General features: G+C 31.1%; 2 non-coding genes across 2 annotated transcripts; both read right to left on the bottom strand.

The window, feature by feature from the left end:
• Positions 1 to 6,392: 6,392 nt before the first annotated feature.
• On the bottom strand, positions 6,393 to 10,340 carry LOC138927596 (large subunit ribosomal RNA). The gene has a single exon (XR_011444047.1). It is a non-coding gene; the product is annotated as a large subunit ribosomal RNA (ribosomal RNA).
• Positions 10,341 to 10,660: 320 nt separating this feature from the next.
• Positions 10,661 to 10,839, bottom strand: LOC138927595 (5.8S ribosomal RNA). The gene has a single exon (XR_011444046.1). It is a non-coding gene; the product is annotated as a 5.8S ribosomal RNA (ribosomal RNA).
• Positions 10,840 to 11,311: the final 472 nt, after the last annotated feature.

Raw genomic sequence — 11,311 nt, 5'->3', positions numbered from 1 at the left:
TATCCATATATATTTTTTTATATTCATATATTTTCATATATGTTATATGCATACATATGCTCATATATTAATACTGGCGGTCTTCTGTTTAATATAATATTATTTTAATATTATATTGGCAGGCTGAACACCACCTACCCTATATACCTTTTTGAACACGGTTTCGTCAATCCGGTCATTTATTGTATGGGAAGTATGACTTTCCCACACATATTTGGATATCCATACGATTGCATATCCATATGAAAATATTTTTAATATTTTTAATATATTTTTAATATTTCCATATTTAATATAATATAATTAAATTATTATATTATATATTATATGGTAGGCTATCACCATCACCTACCATATATTTCATATACATATAAATATTTTCATATCCATATATATTTTTTTATATTCATATATTTTCATATATGTTATATGCATATGTATTCATAACCATATGCTTATATATTAATACTGGCGGTCTTCTGTTTAATATAATATTATTTTAATATTATATTGGTAGGCCGAACACCACCTACCCTATATACCTTTTTGAACACGGTTTCGTCAATCCGGTCATTTATTGTATGGGAAGTATGACTTTCCCACACATATTTGGATATCCATACGATTGCATATCCATATGAAAATATTTTTAATATTTTTAATATATTTTTAATATTTCCATATTTAATATAATATAATTAAATTATTATATTATATATTATATGGTAGGCTATCACCATCACCTACCATATATTTCATATACATATAAATATTTTCATATCCATATATATTTTTTTATATTCATATATTTTCATATATGTTATATGCATATGTATTCATAACCATATGCTCATATATTAATACTGGCGGTCTTCTGTTTAATATAATATTATTTTAATATTATATTGGTAGGCCGAACACCACCTACCCTATATACCTTTTTGAACACGGTTTCGTCAATCCGGTCATTTATTGTATGGGAAGTATGACTTTCCCACACATATTTGGATATCCATACGATTGCATATCCATATGAAAATATTTTTAATATTTTAATATATTTTTAATATTTCCATATTTAATATAATATAATTAAATTATTATATTATATATTATATGGTAGGCTATCCTCATCACCTACCATATATTTCATATACATATAAATATTTTCATATCCATATATATTTTTTTATATTCATATATTTTCATATATGTTATATGCATATGTATTCATAACCATATGCTCATATATTAATACTGGCGGTCTTCTGTTTAATATAATATTATTTTAATATTATATTGGCAGGCTGAACACCACCTACCCTATATACCTTTTTGAACACGGTTTCGTCAATCCGGTCATTTATTGTATGGGAAGTATGACTTTCCCACACATATTTGGATATCCATACGATTGCATATCCATATGAAAATATTTTTAATATTTTTAATATATTTTTAATATTTCCATATTTAATATAATATAATTAAATTATTATATTATATATTATATGGTAGGCTAACATCATCACCTACCATATATTCCATATACATATAAATATTTTCATATTCATATATATTTTTTTTTATATATTCATATATTTTCATATATGTTATATGCATATGTATTCATAACCATATGCTTATATATTAATACTGGCGATCTTCTGTTTAATATAATATTATTTTAATATTATATTGGCAGGCTGAACACCACCTACCCTATATACCTTTTTGAACACGGTTTCGTCAATCCGGTCATTTATTGTATGGGAAGTATGACTTTCCCACACATATTTGGATATCCATACGATTGCATATCCATATGAAAATATTTTTAATATTTTTAATATATTTTTAATATTTCCATATTTAATATAATATAATTAAATTATTATATTATATATTATATGGTAGGCTAACATCATCACCTACCATATATTCCATATACATATAAATATTTTCATATTCATATATATTTTTTTTTATATATTCATATATTTTCATATATGTTATATGCATATGTATTCATAACCATATGCTTATATATTAATGGCGATCTTCTGTTTAATATAATATTATTTTAATATTATATTGGCAGGCTGAACACCACCTACCCTATATACCTTTTTGAACACGGTTTCGTCAATCCGGTCATTTATTGTATGGGAAGTATGACTTTCCCACACATATTTGGATATCCATACGATTGCATATCCATATGAAAATATTTTTAATATTTTTAATATATTTTTAATATTTCCATATTTAATATAATATAATTAAATTATTATATTATATATTATATGGTAGGCTATCACCATCACCTACCATATATTTCATATACATATAAATATTTTCATATCCATATATATTTTTTTATATTCATATATTTTCATATATGTTATATGCATATGTATTCATAACCATATGCTTATATATTAATACTGGCGGTCTTCTGTTTAATATAATATTATTTTAATATTATATTGGTAGGCCGAACACCACCTACCCTATATACCTTTTTGAACACGGTTTCGTCAATCCGGTCATTATTGTATGGGAAGTATTACTTTCCCACACATATTTGGATATCCATACGATTGCATATCCATATGAAAATATTTTTAATATTTTTAATATATTTTTAATATTTCCATATTTAATATAATATAATTAAATTATTATATTATATATTATATGGTAGGCTATCACCATCACCTACCATATATTTCATATACATATAAATATTTTCATATCCATATATATTTTTTTATATTCATATATTTTCATATATGTTATATGCATATGTATTCATAACCATATGCTCATATATTAATACTGGCGGTCTTCTGTTTAATATAATATTATTTTAATATTATATTGGTAGGCCGAACACCACCTACCCTATATACCTTTTTGAACACGGTTTCGTCAATCCGGTCATTTATTGTATGGGAAGTATGACTTTCCCACACATATTTGGATATCCATACGATTGCATATCCATATGAAAATATTTTTAATATTTTTAATATATTTTTAATATTTCCAATATAATATAATTAAATTATTATATTATATATTATATGGTAGGCTATCCTCATCACCTACCATATATTTCATATACATATAAATATTTTCATATCCATATATATTTTTTTATATTCATATATTTTCATATATGTTATATGCATATGTATTCATAACCATATGCTCATATATTAATACTGGCGGTCTTCTGTTTAATATAATATTATTTTAATATTATATTGGCAGGCTGAACACCACCTACCCTATATACCTTTTTGAACACGGTTTCGTCAATCCGGTCATTTATTGTATGGGAAGTATGACTTTCCCACACATATTTGGATATCCATACGATTGCATATCCATATGAAAATATTTTTAATATTTTTAATATATTTTTAATATTTCCATATTTAATATAATATAATTAAATTATTATATTATATATTATATGGTAGGCTAACATCATCACCTACCATATATTCCATATACATATAAATATTTTCATATTCATATATATTTTTTTTATATATTCATATATTTTCATATATGTTATATGCATATGTATTCATAACCATATGCTTATATATTAATACTGGCGATCTTCTGTTTAATATAATATTATTTTAATATTATATTGGTAGGCCGAACACCACCTACCCTATATACCTTTTTGAACACGGTTTCGTCAATCCGGTCATTTATCGTATAGGAAGTACGACTTTCCCACACATATTTGGATATCCATACGATTGCATATCCATATGAAAATATTTTTAATATTTTTAATATTCGTGAGTTTTTAAATAGGGACAGAAGGAATCTCTTGAATTGAATCATGCGCGTCACTAATAAGATGACGAGGCATTTGGCTACCTATGCGAAAGTAATTCAACTCCCGCCGTCTTAAGGTTTAAGACTTATAACAATATATGTTTAATATTTTTAATATCCGTGAGGTTTTAAATAGGGACAGAAGGAATCTCTTGAATTGAATCATGCGCGTCACTAATAAGATGACTAAAGTAATTCAACTCCCGCCGTCTTAAGGTTTAAGACTTATAACAATATATGTTTAATATTTTTAATATCCGTGAGGTTTTAAATAGGGACAGAAGGAATCTCTTGAATTGAATCATGCGCGTCACTAATAAGATGACGAGGCATTTGGCTACCTATGCGAAAGTAATTCAACTCCCGCCGTCTTAAGGTTTAAGACTTATAACAATATATGTTTAATATTTTTAATATCCGTGAGGTTTTAAATAGGGACAGAAGGAATCTCTTGAATTGAATCATGCGCGTCACTAATAAGATGACGAGGCATTTGGCTACCTATGCGAAAGTAATTCAACTCCCGCCGTCTTAAGGTTTAAGACTTATAACAATATATGTTTAATATTTTTAATATCCGTGAGGTTTTAAATAGGGACAGAAGGAATCTCTTGAATTGAATCATGCGCGTCACTAATAAGATGACAAGGCATTTGGCTACCTATGCGAAAGTAATTCAACTCCCGCCGTCTTAAGGTTTAAGACTTATAACAATATATGTTTAATATTTTTAATATCCGTGAGGTTTTAAATAGGGACAGAAGGAATCTCTTGAATTGAATCATGCGCGTCACTAATAAGATGACGAGGCATTTGGCTACCTATGCGAAAGTAATTCAACTCCCGCCGTCTTAAGGTTTAAGACTTATAACAATATATGTTTAATATTTTTAATATCCGTGAGGTTTTAAATAGGGACAGAAGGAATCTCTTGAATTGAATCATGCGCGTCACTAATAAGATGACGAGGCATTTGGCTACCTATGCGAAAGTAATTCAACTCCCGCCGTCTTAAGGTTTAAGACTTATAACAATATATGTTTAATATTTTTAATATCCGTGAGGTTTTAAATAGGGACAGAAGGAATCTCTTGAATTGAATCATGCGCGTCACTAATAAGATGACAAGGCATTTGGCTACCTATGCGAAAGTAATTCAACTCCCGCCGTCTTAAAGTTTAAGACTCAATATAAATGAAAAATATTATTTTCATTTTTCACGTCACTAATAAGATGACGAGGCATTTGGCTACCTAAACGAAAGTAATTCATCTTCCGCCGTTATAAGGTTTAAGACTTATAACAATATAAATGAAAAATATTATTTTCATTTTTCACGTCACTAATAAGATGACGAGGCATTTGGCTACCTATGCGAAAGTAATTCAACTCCCGCCGTCTTAAAGTTTAAGACTTATAACAATATAAATGAAAAATATTATTTTCATTTTTCACGTCACTATTAAGATGACGAGGCATTTGGCTACCTAAACGAAAGTAATTCATCTTCCGCCGTTATAAGGTTTAAGACTTATAACAATATAAATGAAAAATATTATTTTCATTTTTCACGTCACTAATAAGATGACGAGGCATTTGGCTACCTATGCGAAAGTAATTCAACTCCCGCCGTCTTAAAGTTTAAGACTTATAACAATATAAATTAAAAATATTATTTTCATTTTTCACGTCACTAATAAGATGACGAGGCATTTGGCTACCTATGCGAAAGTAATTCAACTCCCGCCGTCTTAAGGTTTAAGACTTATAACAATATATGTTTAATATTTTTAATATCCGTGAGGTTTTAAATAGGGACAGAAGGAATCTCTTGAATTGAATCATGCGCGTCACTAATAAGATGACGAGGCATTTGGCTACCTATGCGAAAGTAATTCAACTCCCGCCGTCTTAAGGTTTAAGACTTATAACAATATATGTTTAATATTTTTAATATCCGTGAGGTTTTAAATAGGGACAGAAGGAATCTCTTGAATTGAATCATGCGCGTCACTAATAAGATGACGAGGCATTTGGCTACCTATGCGAAAGTAATTCAACTCCCGCCGTCTTAAAGTTTAAGACTTATAACAATATAAATGAAAAATATTATTTTCATTTTTCACGTCACGTCACTAATAAGATGACGAGGCATTTGGCTACCTAAAAGAAAGTAATTCATCTTCCGCCGTTATAAGGTTTAAGACTTATAACAATATAAATGAAAAATATTATTTTCATTTTTCACGTCACTAATAAGATGACGAGGCATTTGGCTACCTAAACGAAAGTAATTCAACTCCCGCCGTCTTAAGGTTTAAGACTTATAACAATATAAATGAAAAATATTATTTTCATTTTTCACGTCACTAATAAGATGACGAAACAGTTAGTAGGCCACAATTAGTAGGGAAACGTGGACAACCCGTGATAAATCCTTATATGCTTTCTTAGATATAGCATATAAAGATTTTTTATACTAAATATACATATTTACACATGCATATTTACATTTTTTTTATATTTCGAATCATCAAGCAAAGGATAAGCTTCAGTGGATCGCAGTATGGCAGCTGCTCAACCACTTACAACACCTTGCCCGTTACAAAAGTCGTTTACAATTGATTCTAGTTTGTCATTGTATTAAATAATGTTTTCATATGTAACTAGCATGGCATCAGGTGATCAAAGATCCTCCCAATTTACTATGTTACAAATTACATTGGCATCACATCCATTGTCGTTTAAAATATAAATAATAAACTTTAAATGGTTTAGAAGCCATACAATGCAAATTGCCCCTTATTTATCATTGCAGTCCAGCACGGATACGACCTTAGAGGCGTTCAGGCATAATCCAACGGACGTAGCGTCATACCACTGTTCGCTCGAACAAGTATTGTGCCATTGGTCCGTACCTGCGGTTCCTCTCGTACTACGCAGGAATGCTGTCGCAACAACGTTTTGTCATTAGTAGGGTAAAACTAACCTGTCTCACGACGGTCTAAACCCAGCTCACGTTCCCTTGCATGGGTGAACAATCCAACGCTTGGTGAATTTTGCTTCACAATGATAGGAAGAGCCGACATCGAAGGATCAAAAAGCGACGTCGCTATGAACGCTTGGCCGCCACAAGCCAGTTATCCCTATGGTAACTTTTCTGACACCTCTTGTTAAAAACTCTTTAAACCAAAAGGATCGATAGGCCGAGCTTTTGCTGTCCCTGTGTGTACTGAACACCGAGATCAAGTCAGCATTTGCCCTTTTGCTCTATGTGTGGTTTCTGTCCGCACTGAGCTGGCCTTGGGACACCTCCGTTATTATTTGAGAGATGTACCGCCCCAGTCAAACTCCCTACCTGGCAATGTCCTTGAATTGGATCATACCTGAGTAATTGGAGTTATACCAAATTTTCAAATCGATAATACATGAATGCATCTCTCATTAAAGAATTTGTTTGCGATTATATAACAAACTCGTGATACTTTGATCAAGAAGCTTGCATCAAAACCCAATACCATAAGATATAATAAATATATCCGTATAATGGCTAGGAAATGATACACGTTCCATTTAATCAAGTAAGTAAGGAAACAATAAGAGTAGTGGTATTTCATTGTCGATACCAAACCGAAGTCTAATATCTCCCACTTATTCTACACCTCTTATGTCTCCTTACACTGCCAGATTAGAGTCAAGCTCAAAAGGGTCTTCTTTCCCCGCTAATTATTCCAAGCCCGTTCCCTTGGCTGTGGTTTCGCTAGATAGTAGATAGGGACAGAAGGAATCTCGTTAATCCATTCATGCGCGTCACTAATTAGATGACGAGGCATTTGGCTACCTTAAGAGAGTCATAGTTACTCCCGCCGTTGACCCGCGCTTACTTGAATTTCTTCACTTTGACATTCAGAGCACTGGGCAGAAATCACATTGTGTCAACACCCGCTAGGGCCATCACAATGCTTTGTTTTAATTAGACAGTCGGATTCCCCAAGTCCGTGCCAGTTCTGAATTGATTGTTAATTGATAATCGTTATAATTAATAAGAACTAATTGGTTTGACCCAACTAGTATTCTTAAAAATTTTAGCAAGAAAGTTCCACAATTGGATACGTAACTAAACTATTCCGGGAACAAGTTACAACCATAAATGATTATAACTCTATTTACCCAGAACGAGCACATAAACCATATTATTGTTTCCCAATCAAGCCCGACTATCTCAATCTTCAGAGCCAATCCTTATCCCGAAGTTACGGATCTAATTTGCCGACTTCCCTTACCTACATTATTCTATCGACTAGAGACTCTTCACCTTGGAGACCAGCTGCGGATATTGGTACGGCCTGTTGAGAAGTTTGCGTATCCCCACCATAAATTTTCAAGGTCCGAGGAGAAAATATCGACACAACAGTATATGTCATGCTCTTCTAGCCCATCTACCATATCTCTCTGCGAAAGACTTCCATGGTAGTACGACTATAAAACAGAAAAGAAAACTCTTCCGATATCTCTCGACGGCTTCTTTATGGTCGTTCCTGTTGCCAGGATGAGCACGAGGCCCATATTTAATAACAAACGGATACTCAACAGGTTACGGAATTGGAACCGTATTCCCTTTCGTTCAAAATTATTCAAGTATATAATTTTCACAATAATTGTAATATTTATTTTTACTTGAAAATTTTCGGCTTTCGCCTTGAACTTAGGACCGACTAACTCGTGATCAACCACTGTTCACACGAAACCCTTCTCCACTTCAGTCCTCCAAGGTCTCATTCGATTATTTGCTACTACCACCAAGATCTGTACCAATAGCAGCTCCATGCAGGCTTACGCCAAACACTTCTACGCATACCATTGTACCTTCCTACTCACTAAAGTTTCAAAATTTATATTACAAGTAATATAAATCATCTACTTTAGCGGTAATGTATAGGTATACAACTTAAGCGCCATCCATTTTAAGGGCTAGTTGCTTCGGCAGGTGAGTTGTTACACACTCCTTAGCGGATTTCGACTTCCATGATCACCGTCCTGCTGTTTTAAGCAACCAACGCCTTTCATGGTTTCTGCATGAGTTGTTAATTTGGGCACCGTAACATTACGTTTGGTTCATCCCACAGCGCCAGTTCTGCTTACCAAAAGTGGCCCACTGGGCACATTATATCATAACCTTAAACTTCATATCAAGAAAGTTAAGGTTCTTACCCATTTAAAGTTTGAGAATAGGTTAAGATCGTTTCGACCCTAAGGCCTCTAATCATTCGCTTTACCAGATAAGATTATTTTATATAACATTAAAATGCACCAGCTATCCTGAGGGAAACTTCGGAAGGAACCAGCTACTAGATGGTTCGATTGGTCTTTCGCCCCTATACTCAATTCTGACAATCGATTTGCACGTCAGAACTGTTTCGGTCTTCCATCAGGGTTTCCCCTGACTTCAACCTGATCAAGTATAGTTCACCATCTTTCGGGTCACAGCATATCTGCTCAAGGTACGTTCCAGTTAGAGGCATAAATAATATAAATATTATTATACATAACTATATAGAACGCCCCGGGATTGTGTTAATTAACTATAAAATAGTTAAAAAACTAATCCCATTAATAGTCAAGTTAATTACGCTATTAGGTTTATATCCCAATAACTTGCACATATGTTAGACTCCTTGGTCCGTGTTTCAAGACGGGTCCCGAAGGTATCCTGAATCTTTCGCATTGTTAATCATACAAGTGCATATAATAAACACAAAAATCAATGATAATTATGCCATTATATAATTCCGAAAAATTAACGCACTGTATTCTTATTAATCTATCAACACTTTATCAAATTAATGACATTTATCCTATGTTAAAATGCAAGCATAATAATTTGAATAAACTATAAGTCATATTTTATGATAAATTATATATGTTAATAGATTACAATGTCCTTATATGGAAAAAATGCACACTATTTCTATAATATTATTTAAATATTATAACTTTAATGATGAATTTTCCATAATGGATATTCAGGTTCATCGGGCTTAACCTCTAAGCAGTTTCACGTACTATTTAACTCTCTATTCAGAGTTCTTTTCAACTTTCCCTCACGGTACTTGTTTACTATCGGTCTCATGGTTATATTTAGTTTTAGATGGAGTTTACCACCCACTTAGTGCTGCACTATCAAGCAACACGACTCTTTGGAAACATCATCTAGTAATCATTAACGTTATACGGGCCTGGCACCCTCTATGGGTAAATGGCCTCATTTAAGAAGGACTTAAATCGTTAATTTCTCATACTAGAATATTGACGCTCCATACACTGCATCTCACATTTGCCATATAGACAAAGTGACTTAGTGCTGAACTGATTTCTTTTCGCTCGCCGCTACTAAGAAAATCCTTGTTAGTTTCTTTTCCTCCCCTAATTAATATGCTTAAATTCAGGGGGTAGTCCCATATGAGTTGAGGTTGTATAAAGCAATGTATATATATATATAAACAATATATCTCTATGAAGAACAATATATTTGATATATTTTCAATTTTCGCATCTTTAAATAAGAGACAATTCTAGTTAAAAAAAATTTAATTTTTTTTATGCTAGACATTTCTCAGTATTATTTGAATGGACAAAAGAAAGAATTGTATATCTTCATTTTTTCTTTTATAAATATTTGAGATAATTGCTTTTATATTTAATATTATGAATATATAAATATATCCAATAATATACCATATGCATATCATTATAAAAATATATAATAATAAGCAACTTTATTAGCATAGTCTTACAACCCTCAACCATATGTAGTCCAAGCAGCACTATAAAATTAATTAAAGTACATAACAGCATGGACTGCGATATGCGTTCAAAATGTCGATGTTCATGTGTCCTGCAGTTCACACGATGACGCACAGTTTGCTGCGTTCTTCATCGACCCATGAGCCGAGTGATCCACCGCTTAGAGTTTTATAAATATATATAAATATACAATTCGTCAATTATGTTTTTATTGAAAGAAATTAAAAATACACCATTTAACTGGCATATATCAATTCCTTCAATAAAGTTATTTTTATACCTAAAATAATTGTTGCGAAATGTCTTAGTTTTATATAATCAATATAAATTAATTTATATTGTTTTAATATTATATAAAGCATTAACCTGTATATCAGGTACAACAATGTATATTTTAGGTGTTGCATTTATCAATGTATGCGCATAATTTAATATGAACAATACATCACGCAACGCATGTATATTAATTAAATATACACGCAATTTATATTCAATATATTCGTCTATATTTAAACATATAAAATATGTTTAATTTTTTTATATACCTAAAATAATTGTTGCGAAATGTCTTAGTTTTATATAATCAATATAAATATAATTTATATTGTTTTAATATTATATAAAGCATTAACCTGTATAT

The sequence above is a fragment of the Drosophila bipectinata genome, unplaced genomic scaffold (genome assembly GCF_030179905.1).
Source record: "Drosophila bipectinata strain 14024-0381.07 unplaced genomic scaffold, DbipHiC1v2 scaffold_38, whole genome shotgun sequence".
NCBI lineage: Eukaryota > Metazoa > Arthropoda > Insecta > Diptera > Drosophilidae > Drosophila > Drosophila bipectinata.
The sequence above is the reverse complement of the archived record's forward strand: the minus strand, read 5'-3'. Positions and strand labels throughout refer to the sequence as shown.